This window comes from Schistocerca nitens, chromosome 11 (genome assembly GCF_023898315.1).
Source record: "Schistocerca nitens isolate TAMUIC-IGC-003100 chromosome 11, iqSchNite1.1, whole genome shotgun sequence".
Classification (NCBI taxonomy): domain Eukaryota; kingdom Metazoa; phylum Arthropoda; class Insecta; order Orthoptera; family Acrididae; genus Schistocerca; species Schistocerca nitens.
In genome coordinates this window covers 11,282,742-11,298,326 of record NC_064624.1, presented here as the reverse complement: position 1 = coordinate 11,298,326, position 15,585 = coordinate 11,282,742, and the positions used below count along the sequence as shown (strand labels likewise).

Below are 15,585 nucleotides of genomic sequence, written 5' to 3'. Positions count from 1 at the left end.
TGTACTCGTTAAATACCAAAATAATGTTATCCCCTGTGTTTTGTGTGTGACATTATTCAGAGATGTTGCTTATTTTAACCTGTCACATACAGAATTGTTAGTTTGACACGACAGACCTCACACACGCCATAAAGCACATTTTGGAATGTGAAATTTGTTTGGGTAGTGCTTTGTTGCAGACAAACATCAATACAGTAAACAGTTGTGTACCCCGTGTGTGAGGTGTCCTACTTTTTAAGATATTCAGTGTCCCTGGTCTGTATGACACTAGCACTGGCTGGCAAGCATTGTTACACGATATATGACATTTGCTTTTGTAATAGCTACACGTGGTTTTGTGGGGTATACACCTTTTGGCAACAATGTTGTTGCTTTTACGTTATCCCCACACAGTGTGTCACTTTTTTTTGTATTCAGCTACTGCTTGAAAGTAGCTACCAGCCTAAACTATATGCAAAGGAAATACAACGAACAGTGTATTGGACATCCCAGGTGGACCACCACTGGTTAAATGATTTATCCATGTGTCAGTTCTGGAACCCATATTAATATGTTTATACTATTTCACAGTGCATTTACTCCACCCACAAATAGAAGGCAGGTGTGTGTGTGTGTGTGTGTGTGTGTGTGTGTGTGTGTGTGTGTGTGTAGCAGAAGCGCACAAAATTTAAACAACACCGGCACCTACATAAATAAGCTGCAAGCCACTGTACAATGTGTGGCGGAATGTACCTTTTTAGTCGTATCCTTTCCTGTTCCTGTCGCAAACAGAGCGAGGGAAAAAATGACTATCTATATGCCTTTGGACGAGCTCTAAATTTTCGTATCTTATTATCATGGTGGTTATGAGAAATGTGTCTAGGAGCCAGTAGAACTGTTCTGAAGTCAACTTCGATTGCTGACACTCTAAATTTTCTCAATGGAGTTCTTCAAAAAGAACATTGCCTACCCTCTAGATATTCCCATTTGAGATCCCAAAGCATCTGGTGTGTTGTTTGAACCTACTGGTAACAAACGTAGCAGCCCACCTCTGAATTGATTCGATGTTTTCCTTCAATCCAACCTGATGTCGTCCCAAACACTAGAGCAGTAATCCAGAATATGTCGCATTAGTGTCCTATAGGCAGTCCACTTTACAGATGAACCTCACTTTCCTAAAATTCTCCCAATAAACCACAATCCTCACTCGCTTGTTCCATTTCACATTGCTTTGCAACTTTACACTCGGGTATTTAAAAGACACGACTGTGTCAAGCAGAGCACTACTAATGCTGTATTCGAACACTAAGGGTTCTTTTTTAACTACACATTAACTTACATTTTTCTACGTCTTTCGCTAACTGCCATTCATCGCAGCAACTAGAAATTTTGTGCAAGTTGTTTTGTGTCCTCCTATAGTCACTCAACTTCAACATCTTCCCATTCACCACAGCAGCAGCAAACAACTACAGATTGCTGCCCACCCTGACCACCAGATCATTTCTGAATATACAAAGCAACAGCAGTTACACTTCCCTGGGGCACTCCTAATGACATACTCGTCACTGACGAACACTCGTCGTCAAGGACAACGTGATGTTTTCCATTAGGAAGTCTTTGAGCCCTTCATCTGGGAACCTATTCCATATGCACGTACCTTCATTAACAATCTGCAGTGGGGCACCGAGTTTCAGAAATCTAGAAATACGGAGTCTATTTGTTGGTCTTAATCCACAGTTTACCACCGAGTTTTGCACGAGCGATGCTTTCTGAGACCGTACTTCGAGAGCACAGACACAGCACATCCCGAGACTTTACACTGTGCCTGAGAAATCACCATACTTCTATGTCAAAGCAGTATGTTGAACACTGGAGTAGATACATATAAAAACCAAACGATACGGCTGTCGGACCTGCACACAGAGATTTCTGTATATCTGTATAATTCTTGACATCTTGCAGAGAATTCCTGGAGCTATGACTGCAAAGGGTTCAACATTTTATTGGGATTGCACATTAGTCTTCAACTGACAATGAGCCACATGGGCTACTATTATTCCCCATAATGGGTTGTCTGGTACAATAAGGTCTGGGCTTAGCAATCTCAGAATTATTCCTCAAGGAACTCCCATACCCAAAAAGCCGAGCATCCCAGAGTCCCGCTCCACTGTAATCTCACATCGTCTGTGTTTCCCTTGTGTCTGAGCTGAAATATTAACAAAATTTGCAATATTTCTAAACAAGAATTTCCATCATGTGTCCTTAAAAAGAAAAGTCTGCAAAGGTATTGTGGTAACATCCTGGCCCAAACAGCAATGTGAGGACGGTTCCTTTCCAACTACTGCATGTAAAGGGAGTTTCTTCAGAAGGGAGGATGCGGCTCACTATTTGGCCCAAACTGTGTGAGTAGAAGCACGTAGACATCCCTTTCGAGTTCCTAGAATATCTCGCCCGAGTGAGCCGTAGGAAAAGGTAAAACATTATCTAAACATATTCGAGTAGAGTGGAGAATAAGCTCGGAAGATGTCAAGGATACGGAAGGAAATTGGCTGTGCCCTTTCAAAGGAACCAAACCCACCATTTGACTTGAACGATTTAAGGAAATCACAGAAAACCTATATCTGGATGGCCGGGTGCAGGTTTGAACTGTCGTCGTCCTCGGTGAGAGTCTAGTTTGCTAACCACTGCCCGACCTTGCTCGGTTCGAGATCCGGAATCGTGATTTTAATGATGGGAAATTCCATTTTGATTGAGCATCAGCAAAGTCGACAACTTTCTGTTTCTCAGCCTTGGACACAAAAATATGTCAGGAATATTTATTTGGATCGTAATCATCATTGTTCACTTCTGTGCTTGAAGACAGAACCTGCCACAAATCAAATAGGGCTGCATACAGTAATGGTGTGTGAAATCAAATAGAAGGGGGGGGGGGGATGGGTGGGCAGGGGGGGGGGGAAGGGGAGAGAGAGAGAGAGAGAGAGAGAGAGAGAGAGAGAGAGAGAGAGAGAGAGAGAGTCCACACACCTCTTCATAAATATCATTTACTATGAAATTATCATTCATAATTTCAATAACCTGTTTTGTAATTGCTTGATCCACAGCTATTGCTACAGGGCCCACAGACACAAGGCAATTGACGATGATCCATGCCTTGTCCTTAAAAATTGACAAGTATAATGAAGAGCACTGGTGAGATTTTTTTCAGTTGTTTTGATGTTTTCACCACTCACTTCACTGGTAAAAAGTTCTTGTTCTTGTTGCATTTAGATTTTCCTATGAAATGGTAACTTTCTATGGAAAATCACTACCGACACGTGGCCTCAAGCTGTTCACAACTGTAGAGGCCACTACGAAATATCAGGAAACAGGTATATATAGTAAGGGCTGACTACAGGGAATTTGAAACCGCTGCCAGAGCCACATGACAACAGAGCATTGCTAATGAAGGACAGTTGAAATCACAAACCATCAGAAACATAGCATTTAAAACAACTTCTTTTTAAATAAATAAATAAATTTATTTATTAATCATAACTAAAGTGAATATACAGGATGTCGTAGGAGAAATGGTCAATATTCATGGACATCACAGATAATAATTTAAAAAAACCCTGTAACAGCGGGAATATAACCTGAAGTGTGGAACTGCCATCGGTGTGCTTGATCACTGTTGCTCACTCTCTACTCTAGAATCTTTTGAAACTGTTTTGCACCTGCCTGCTTCCACTCACACAGTTTGAGTCGAAGTGGTGAGCCCTATTCTGTGCCCTCCCCTCGTTACACCAGAAAACCACATTCCTCCCGTGTGAACAGCAATACGTCACACGTTTGTCAACAAATAACACTTTCGAGACAGACACGGCGCTAGTAAACTTTGCCGACACAGCACGGCATACTTCAACTCGCTGCTCCGTGTTGTCACCAAATACTTAATCTATAAATGTCAATCTATGTCCGTTAATTTTTCAAATTTTCTGTAGTGCATAACTGACCACAGTACTTGGCATTCAGCAGCTCGTTCGTGAACAGTACAAAATCGAGAGGTTAGAGGATTTTTCTGAACGAAATGAAGAAATACGTGTAGTCACTTTCTAAAGACGAAGACACAATACTGAGAGCTGAAACTCCTATTGATCAAAAAAAGGCTCATATGGAGAAAGAAATTGGGGAATGAAACTTATCCGAAAGACACTAACCTTTCTGAATTTGTTTGAAGTGGTCCAATTAAACCATGGAATTCTTTCCTGGGAAACAAATGGACATAACATAAGCACAGTTTTCAAACTACAGAAAAGCGCCGCACGAATTATAATCACAAATAGTAAAATAACTCGTAAAGATCTGATCAGAACACGGGATCTTAATTACACCATGTGAGTACATTTAACACTCACCTAAGCACAGAAAATGCACTGATACTTACTGTACAAACAGCTCTGTTCATGACCACGGAACATATATGCTGATCTAACATTACTGAACTTACATTTACCGAGAAAGAATAAGCAGGGTCACACAAGTGATTTGTAAGAAAACTCCTTTACAGACTGACTGCACTTCCTCAGCATTCTACCAATAAACCTAAGTCTACCACCTGTTCTACCCACGATCGAGCCTACGTGATCGTTTCATTTCATATCCCTACAAAGTGTTACACTCAAATATCTGTTCTAACAGTGACTCACTGATATTATAGTCATAGTGTTCTATGTTTTGTTGTTTTGCAAAATGCAAAATTTTACTGTTCTGAACGTTTAAAGCAAGCTGCCACTTAGAAATATTATCAAGGTCTGACTGAATATTTATGCAGCTTCTTTCAGACTGTACTTCACTATAGATAACAACATCATCTGCAAGAAATCTGAGGTTACTATTAATATTGTCTTCTAGGTCATTAATGTACAATATGAACAGCAATGGTCCCAACACACTTACTCGGGCACACTCGAAGTCAGTTCTACATCTGACAATGACTCTCCACCCGAGATAACATGCTGTACCCTCCCTACCAAAAATGTTCTCAATCCGGTCACAAATTTCACTTGGCACGCCATACGACCGCACCTTTCACAATCGGTGCAGGTGTGGTACCGAGTCAAATACTCTTCGGAAATCGAGAAATACTGCATCTACCTAGCTGCCTCGATCCAAAGCTTTCAGTACATCACGTGAAAAAAGTGCGACCGGTGTTTCACACGGCCGACGTTTCCGGAAACCATCGTCGGTTGGCACGTAGGAAGTTATTCTGTTTGAGATACCTCGCACTGTTTGAGCTCAGAATATATTTTAAGATTCTCCAACAAACCGAGGTCGCAGATACTGGACGGTAGTTCTACTACCCATCTCGTAGATGGGTGTGACCTGTGCTTGTTTGCAAGAACTGGGCATATATTTTTGTTCGAGGGATCTACAATAGATTATAGTTAGAAGAGTGGCTAACTCAGCCACAAATTCAGTATAGAATCTCACAGGGATTCAACTGAGCCCTGGAGCATTGTTCAGTTTTAATGACTTCAGCCGTTTTTCAACACCACTGACATTAAGACTAAGTTCGTTCATCATTTCAGCAGTACGAGGATTAAACTGAAGAAATTCTCTTAGGTTTTCTTTTGGAGAGGAACATTTGAAAATTGAGTTATGCTATGTTTTAATGTGGGGCAGTTAACAGGTGTGAAGTTATAGAGTTGCTAAGAATAATACGCTGGATTTCACACGAGAGAATGACTGTTGGTAAGTGATTCCATAAAGGTGGCCAAAGCTGAAAAATGGGTCCTCGAGGCAACGAGAGGTGCCACAATAGCGAGGAGAAACAAGAAAAGAAAGAGAGAAGGTGAGGAACATGTAAACTGAGAAAACTATACAACTGGAGTATCAGCAGCAAGAGAGATCCATTAAAAATTAAATATAACACTGAACTGAATTTCCCAAGAATTAAATTTTCTGACACATTTACTTTGCACACAAAAATTCGATCTGAACTAGAGGTCTGATATTTTTTGGGATGTCTCGGGATACTATTTGCAGGAAAGCATGCTACAGACACTAACATACTATCAACAAAAAGAAAAATACACACTAATTAGTTATATAAAAAAGGAACCTTAATTTTTGACTATCAGATTACATATTTCTAGAATAAAAACTTGTGGCTGAAATGTTATGAATGCAGTCTACTTTTTAGACAGACAAGTTGTTAATGTGTACTTAAAGTTTCAAGCATCTAATTAAGATAGACAGTGCACAGATCCTCACAAACAGAACTGTAATGAAGTCAATGTGTGACCTAATGTGATTAATTGCACATCAAAAAGTTCAACAAGAACAACTGCCATTGTCCTACAATTTTCACCCTATGAAGAGTTCACATTTTTTTAGAGTCAAGTAAACTTTATGAAAATTGTTAGAATTTTTCCAGGTGTACACAAGCAAGTTACCTTAAGCAATACATTATATACAGCAAAGGATTACCTAGATACCACAGAGTAGGGTTTTGGTAAAAATGTAACACGATAACAACAATAATCCACCCAGATAGATGTGCGTGTTGAAACACGACTTCTGGGACAGGGAGGTCCAATAACCTTAGACCGGATCCGTCCGGCAGATTAACAACGAGGATAGATGTGCAGCCAGCCTGGATGTGGTTTTTAGACAGCTTCCCACATCCCACTAGGTGGATACCAGGCCGGTACCGAGTCCTGTCTCAGTTACACGATTCAAAAACAGTTGTAAAGCCTTTCAGCCACTTTCACGTGAATTTCACTACACGCAGACAGTTGGGGTACACATATCCTGTCCCGGAGCGGGGAGGTGTAACGGGATGGCAGCACAAAGGGTATCGGGCCACACGGTGCCAAAACCATAAATAATCATGCCACCTCTGCATTCGTATGTTGCATATCAGTGTAAAGCTCTAATCATTAGCTGTTAAATGACATAGGTTTTATTGTTGTACCTGAATTAGAACCACAATTATTCATTCATGTTGAGACAGGTGTGTTTAAATTTTGCACAGTATCCAAACTTTGTGCCAAGGGCACAACAGCAATAATAATAAAACACAGCTGTCATTTCATGTAAATTTCGCACTTTGTTCTTTTTTCCTTTTTTCTGTTTGGGAATACTTACTTCCAACGTTTTCCAACACATAATACTAACACTTCATCTTTTTTCTGAGCTCTACAACACATTCGTGCTGTAAGGACATTGATCCAATTTTTTCAGACAAGCAAATGGAAATTGCAGTACACAAAATGGAAACCACACATTTTCACTATGGTCCGATAGTGTGTGCACTGTTACTTGCTGAAATAATGTTTGTACACTGAGGAATGAATGAACAGTGTACCACCAGCCTTTCACTTTATTTAATATCACTCAACACAACCCACCCACAATCTTTCAGATTTGGTGCATTCCACGTTTCAAATAAGCGGTGGAAAACTACCAGTCTGCCTGAGGTGTAAACAACTGTGAAGAAATTTACAGGCCTACAATGTTTGGATACTGTGTGAAATTTAAACGCACCTGTCTCTACACAAATGAGTAATTCTAGTTCTAATTCAGGTACAGCAATAAAACCTATATCATTTAACAGCTACTGATTAGAGCTTTACACTGATATGAAACATATGAATTTCTATAAGTTTTCACATGTGATGTCATTGATCTTGATCTTTGCTCTTTAATAGCTTAAAACACTCTACTTTCATCCTAAAAATATACCTAATTTATTTCTCCAGTATGTAACTATAAACATGGCAAATATCAAGATGGCACATCAAAGGCAAAACATCCAAAAATTTATTTAGTCATCATCATTATACCAACAAAATGAAGTAAGCAGTTATGTGTCCAGATACTTTCAAAACTGCACCCAACAGCAGTCACTATCATTCTGATCAATTGGTGAACATTTCTTGCTGTGAAAGGCCAATCAGACAGATTTATTTCAGCCAATCATTACTAAGTTGTTTCATGGATGTGGCTTGTTTACTCAAACAGCAGAGTACATGTGTGGTGAAATAATAGTTTGTAACAAACTGATTTCAGTCATATACAGTTGCTGTTCCTGAGACGTGAGTGAGTCTCACCTTTATCCGTAATAATGATGCAGGCTGAAGCAATGAATTAAAATTTGCACTTCAGCCTACATCATTATCATAAATTGATTTCAAGTCAAAATTGTATTGTTGCAATCTATTTAAAGGAGGCGGTCATGCAACAGTACAGAAGAATTTGAGGAATGTTCAGGAGTGGGTAGTAAAAGAAATGTTGTAAAGTACTGCTCACCAGAAAAACTCGCAGCAAATATAGAAAGCAAATATCACAAAACCATCAGCTCCTACAGGTGTTGCATCTGCTGTGCTAGCTACTTCCAGAGAAGATGTAAATGAAGATAAAATAACACTTGACCTAGCACTGGATTCTTTAAATACAAACCGTCAGTATTTAGGTGAATCTCCTGTCATGAAAACAAGGCTTCAGTGCGAGAAAATTTACAATACAACAACAACCACCCACGACTGAAAGATAAGTTTCACAATTCAGACAGTATGTGTGACAAAATACAAATTTTGACTGTACTTCCAAAGAGCCAGAATATAAGAAAAATCACGAAAGAATTTACCGCTTCAGATTATACGGTTTTCTTTTTTTAGTCACCAGTCTTCTGACTGGTTTGATGCGGCCCGCCACAAATTCCTCTCCAGTGCCAACATCTTCATCTCAGAGCAGCACTGGCAACATACATCCTCAGTTATTTGCTGGATGTATTCCAAATTCTAGTCTTCCTGTGACCACCTTCACACTCCTCAGAGTTCTGCAAACTGGTAGTTTTCCATCTCTTATTTGGATAACTGGATGCACCAAATATATATATCTGAGATAACCAGGTTAGTAATGGTATTTTTCTGCATTAATTGCCATAGAATTACCCGCATTTATTCATTTATATTCTTTCTAAATTATAACAACACAGCATGTCGAATATCTTTCTAAAAGTGATACATCACTGAATATAATAACAACCACCACCACCACGTAGCTCAGAAGTAAAATTCGTTCTTGATGAAACTACACAAAGTTTACACACAGATAGATCAAGTGAGCATGGCATGTACATTTTGAATGTATTGTCCATAGCTATGCTTGACCAACACTGACTTATCAAGTGTCAACTTGGCTACTCTCCGATACCTCTGCATTGGGTTGATGGGGTCCTGCCTAGTCACAGGAAGTGGACCTTGTTCTTCCTGTACTGGGTGAAGTCAACGTGGTAACTGATTCTCCAACATATCCGGGATTCTTGTCCCAGTGACGGCCACATACAAACAGTTTCGAAACAACACAGACTGCTTTGTGTTTGTGCCATCATGTTTGATCAGTGATTCTGTGCCATTTCTCTAGCTTTGTACTCGCAAGGCAACCTTACAGACTGCCCCTCCTTGGTTTTCTTCATATTTACAAGGTCTGAATATCAGTCTCGGACATTACTTTCCTAAAGCAGTATGGTGAAATTAAAAATAACAATAATAATAATAACAACAAATAAAAACCATAAGAAAATTATCTGTCCAGATTAGAAGATTTCCAAGTGCTTTTAGGTACAAAACAATGTAATTTATTAATGAATTCATTCGGAGATCAGCAAATAGTGGAATTGGTTGGTAATCAAAGTTGCTTAGTTAAATCATACTAGTAGCACATATTTTTTACTCTCTATTGTGAGGATACAGAATTAAATTTAGGATTTTTCCCATACATGTTAGATTTGCAAAGTTTCTGTGTGTTTGTCCATCTATAAATAAGCTTCCTTATCTGTAATTAATTTGATTATAAAGGTTACTAGTGGCTCAGCCTGGCTTTGCAAGGGTAGCATCAAATATATATAGCCAGATGCTTTGTTCGGCATAGCGTATTGTGTTTGCAGACTGCTGGGTGAAATCATGGATAAATTTCTGAGAAAAATGTTAAGTAACTGAGTATTATCACTTTTATATAACTTACATGATGTAAGAAGCACACAGCAGGAAAGTTGTCTGGAAGTGTGAATGTTGTGTGTCCCACATTGAATTGGTGTCTGGAGCACATTGTGATGTAAGTAATACATTTACAATCAATGTACATAATATATACGAATCACGGTTGTATGTGAGTGGAATTTATTCAATATGTATCGGAGGCTGGCTGAGGCAGCACACGTGAAAGGAAAAACGTGCACGTTGTACACGTTTAGCTCACGCTACAGCATTCTTCTCGTACACAGAACGACGCACGGTCGTGACTCTCTGCCGCAGTTCTTTGTCGTGGACTCTTTATGGCAGAATTCTTCACTGTGCAACGCAATGAATCGTGTCCACATCTAGGTTTGATTTAAGAAAGACAGCTAGCTAAAAGATGAGTCATTTGCCATGCTGCTAAAAGAATGTACTGAATGAAAATGAAGCAAAGTTGGTGTTTGGATTCACATGTTTTTTCGGTGTGCAACTTTCTCAAACAATTGCAGGGAAAATATTTGTTACAAATATTCAGTTATTTCAAATTGTAGGTCTCCCACCACAGCCTGATGATGACGTGGTAACATTTTCATTATTGGTCATATTTATTACAATACTTCAATGACGAGTGACTCACTGCACGTTGTTCAAAGAATGTGCAGTGAATTAATAGTGTGAATTGAGACTACTAATCTGAGGGAAGCAGAAATGAGTAGTCTGAAATTGTCGTCACATTACGAAAAGCGAATTTTCACATCACTGAGCGGTGAATGCTGGGTAAAAGGCAAGATTTGATCCTACGAACTTTCAGTTTCCCGGCACACACTCTACCTCTAGATAACCACACCACATGCAGCGCACACTCCGCTGCAGAGTGAAAATCTCATTCTGGAAACATCCCCCAGGCTGTGGCTAAGCCATGTCTCCGCAATATCCTTTCTTTCAGGAGTGCTAGTTCTGCATGGTTCGCAGGAAAGCTTCTGTAAAGTTTGGAAGGTAGGAGACGAGGTACTGGCGGAAGTAAAGCTGTGAGGACGGGGCGTGAGTCGTGCTCGGGTAGCTCAGTCGGTAGAGCACTTGCCCGCAAAAGGCAAAGGTCCCGAGTTCGAGTCTCGGTCCGGCACACAGTTTTAATCTGCCAGTTAGTTTCACACCACATGCAAATTATATCCCACTTGCTGCGTTCTCAAGGCACTGATGCTCTCTCGAGTTGTGGCAGCTATTTGCTAGGTGGCTACGGCATTGTTTCCACAACTTAAATTTAATTCATCGTAGTTCAGACAATTTTTATGAAATACTTATAATTTATATACAAAAATCTTTCTCATGAATCAGTGTATCAATTAGCCAAAACCGGATCAAAGTCCCCACAGCAGTTCCTGAGACTAAACTGCATACACTAATGGACATGAGGAAGCAGAGTGAGAGAGAGAGAGAGAGAGAGAGAGAGAGAGAGATTCTCTTTCAGTAGAGAGAAGGGGGAGGTAAATAACCCAGATATATGTTATTTCTATGTATATGATATTCTGTTTTAGTTGAAACATTTGTTTTGTACTTTATTGTTTGTTTATAGTACTACTTTAAACAAACGGAGTTCGTCAGCAGATGTATTAACATCACATCAACGAAAACTCGAGAAAGAATGTATGTCACATTGATGGAGTAAATATTGTATAATCTGAAGTCAGTGTGGACTGGTACCAACAGAAGACAGATTTCTATATTTGAATCTGTCATAAGAGATAATCGACATCTGAAGAATATATTAATGTAAGAAGATTACCAACTAACTTCAGTTCAATGGAAACACTGACATCAAAATTACATATTTGCCACTTTTTCAATATCCATAAACAAAGTGAAATGTTAATTAACTACTATAATTATAATTTTTAATAAAATAACAGCTTTTCTATTTAATCACTGTTCACCTGAAAATATGAGTATTCACAATAGATTTAAATTTCATAAAAAAAAAATGCAAAACATAAAATAGAAACTCACATACTTTTTCATTTCTAGAAACTGAGCAGGATTACTGATATGTACATTGAGTCCCCTTCCATTTGATGAAAAGTAATTTTCCACATCTGTGTACGACTAAGCAAGAAGAGAATAACTATGCTACTGGCGAGATTTGAGCCAGCAATCTTATGATTACAACCCGGTTACAGTATATGCCAAGTTCCTTAAATCTTTTAATGTTCAAAGGTAATGCTTTCGAGTGTTTTTGAGAATCGCAATGTACTGCTTTAGGAAATTGATGTACGGGCACTGACTTTCGAAGCCTGTAAGTGTAGAGAAAATCCAAGAGGGTCAGTCTGTCATAAGGTGCTGCTGTTAGATATGCACACATTCATTTTTCCATATATAGTAGAACACCGATAATCTGAAACAATTGGGGCCACTGTAGGTTTGGATAACTGATCATTTCTGAAAACATACTGTACCAGTGTTCACGTGAATATGGAAGAAAAAACACTGAAAATCACTAACTGACTACAGTACCTAGTTTGACAAGTTCAAAATAGCTATTAAAGTAGGCCTCAACATTACAAAGAGGAGTCCAAAATTTGTTTTTGCTACAAAGCTGTGATTTGTTCCTTTGCTGCTAAATTGTACAAACATTTTAACGACAGCAACTGGACAGCATCACATTCTTCTTGAGGTTCTAACCATTCCATACCAATGTCTAAACAATGAAAAGCCACAGTACATGCTGTTCCATCCCGTGCACTGAAAAACCTCCTTTACACCGGTGCAAACATAAATGAACATGGAACAGCAAACGAAAATTTTCTCTAGACATCTTAGCTGCTGGTGTGTGAGTCTTCTGGGTCGTACAATTGTGGTCGACGAGATTTTTCCAATCTTAATGTTTTCTCCAAAGCTGACACTTACCCGCAGGTAATGGAAAGCTTCCTCACCGCACAGGACCTTTTCTGAACTGTTATCGTCGCTACACTTTTCCCCATCACCACAAGAGTCCAAGTCATCTATGTCACTGGCAATTATTTCACTATCCACCAATATTTGACGAGGGGGGGGGGGGGGGAATCTACATCACATACATGCTGGTCTCAACTTTTTCCTTATTGCCTTCTTCAGATCTTAAAGAGGTTTGTCAGTCAAGTTAGTTCAGATACAAACAGATTATCTGGTGGCTCTCCATAGACTCATACGATTAAGAGACCTTTTGCCAAATCTTTTTTGGTCCTCGACAACAGTGCAAGCTCCCGCTGTCAATCACATAGCATTCTTCAAGTCAGTTTCGACATAGAGTGGCCAAATTGTTTTATCATATTAGTCTCCGATTGTTACCAAATGCAGTAATGCCTTTATGTAAGACCACTTGAAGTTTTCAATGACACCCTATTCACTTGTTGAATAACTGAAATAATATTGGTCAGGAGAAGCAGGAGAGGGGGAGTGATACCTTTGACTTTACTGAGCAATAAAAACAAAATAGTATGCAAAGTATAGTCAATCTGTTTGAAAGTGCACATCTCCGAGATCAAAACCTGCCGCTGGTTGACATTCAGTACATGCTGTTCCAGCCCATGCACTGAAAAACCTTGTTTACACCGGAGCAAACATAAATGAACGTGGAATAGCAAACGAAAATTTTCTCTGGCATTAATACCGGGTGTGTAGCAAACTGCACTCGCTCGTGCTCACGTATGTTCCGCCAGTGGTTGGTGTTCTGGCAAACCGACAAGTAAGTTCACGTCCTCTCCACTCTGGCACTAGCAGCACAGAAAGCTTTTTGTCCGATATCTCGCATACTTTTGTTGCCAACTACAGTAGCACAAGCAATGGAGTGGTCCAAAGAGACTATGTTGCTGACATAAGAATATATATACCATACGTGCTTCGGGGAATTGAGAGATCCAGAGCACAAATGCCAAGGGGGAAAAAATACGATTGGTGGGAAAATAACACAGCATTCGAGGTCAAACTGAAGCCTCGAGAAAGACAAATTCACTAGGTGCTCGCATCGGACGAGAATTGAGTGATAAGCACGAGCTTTGTAACTCTTTTTTCTTTAAGTGCAATAAAGTAAACAAGTGCAAATACCCATTTATTATAGATAGATATTCAGTGATCACAGGCCCTGCAGACCACATGCTGCTTCCACAAACTGCCTCCATTCCTTCCTGTTTTGTGCCCGGTTCCACCAGGTGTCTTCAATTCCCAGGGCTGTCTTGGTCGTCCAACGAGGTGTTTGGTTTCCCTGCTAGTGCAGTCGTTGCCTATCTTCCGTCTGCCATACGGACTACATGGCCCACCCATTGTATTCTTTTGCTCTTAATTTTCTGTAGGATAGTCGGTTGTCGCATCAGAAGGTATATTTCCTCGTTTTTCCTCCTCCTCCATTCTCCATTGTCTAAAACTGGTCCCCATATCTTCCTCATTACTCTTCTTTCAAATATTAATAGTTTTTCCCTTTCTCGCTCAGTCGTGCTCCATGTTTCTGAACTGTACATTCCTGCTGGGTATATCAATGTGTTGTAAATTTTCATCTTCATGTTCACTGAGATCGATTTAGAGCTGAGCGTCTTTCTGAGGGTATGCGTGCATTTCGTTCCCACTGCTATTCTTTCCTCGATGTCCATTTTTATGTTGTTGTCCGTGGTAAATCACGATCCCAAGTATTTTAACTGGTCTACTCTCTTGGGGGGGGAAAAAAAAAAAAAAAAAAAAAAAAAAAAAAAAAAAAAAAAAAAGGTTCAAATGGCTCTGAGCACTATGGGACTCAACTGCTGTGGTTATCAGTCCCCTAGAACTTAGAACTACTTAAACCTAACCTAACCTAAGGACATCACACACATCCATGCCCGAGGCAGGATTCGAACCTGCGACCGTAGCAGTCGCACGGTTCCGGACTGCGCGCCTAGAACCGCGAGACCACCGCGGCCGGCTACTCTCTTGAACCTCTTGCCATCTATCTCAAGAAATTCTATCTGCTCTTTAACTCTGTTTTGTCTCGATTCATTTTGAGCCCTACCATCTATTACGCTGATTAAAATTGAAAATATACCTGATCATTCTCATTCCATATGTTCACGGTGTCTGTAATAACAGCAAGTTATCGGGCATGTAAAGTTACAGATTTTTGATGATAAAAATTGGATCATCAAGGATCGTGCTATCTGCTCTCTAATAAACTATAAGGGGCAGAAAAATGAAAATGAGACAGACAGAAAAAAGTAAGTAAACTGTTTATTATTTCAAAGTAATCACCATTACCATTAATACATTTATCCCACTCTGAGACAAGACTGTCAATATATTATCACAGAACAGTGTTTGCAGCTATCTACGGAACCACGATTGTGCCTAGGCGTGCACCTCTCCATTCGAAGCAAATCGGTAGCAACAAATATCTTTATTCAGGGCACCAAAAATATGGAAACCGTGTGAGGAGAGATCGTGACTGTACAGAGGATGTGTAAGGGTTTCCCAGCGAAACTTCTGTGGTGTAGTAAAAATGACACTAGCAGCATGTGGGCACCGAAGAAAGACACCTGCGGCTGTCGATTTGTTTCGGACAAATATGCACACGCCTAGGTACAATCGTGGTTCCGTAGGCAACTGCAAAAATTTT

At 39.7% G+C, this 15,585-nt stretch overlaps 1 protein-coding gene and 1 non-coding gene across 7 annotated transcripts in view; one reads left to right on the top strand and one right to left on the bottom strand.

Annotated features, from left to right (window-relative positions):
• LOC126213465 (protein brambleberry-like) overlaps positions 1 to 15,585 on the bottom strand; it is a 204,607-nt gene that overhangs the window by 24,275 nt on the left and 164,747 nt on the right. The gene's annotated exons all lie outside the window — the stretch shown is intronic.
• Trnal-caa (transfer RNA leucine (anticodon CAA)) lies at positions 11,027 to 11,101 on the top strand. The gene has a single exon. It is a non-coding gene; the product is annotated as a tRNA-Leu (tRNA).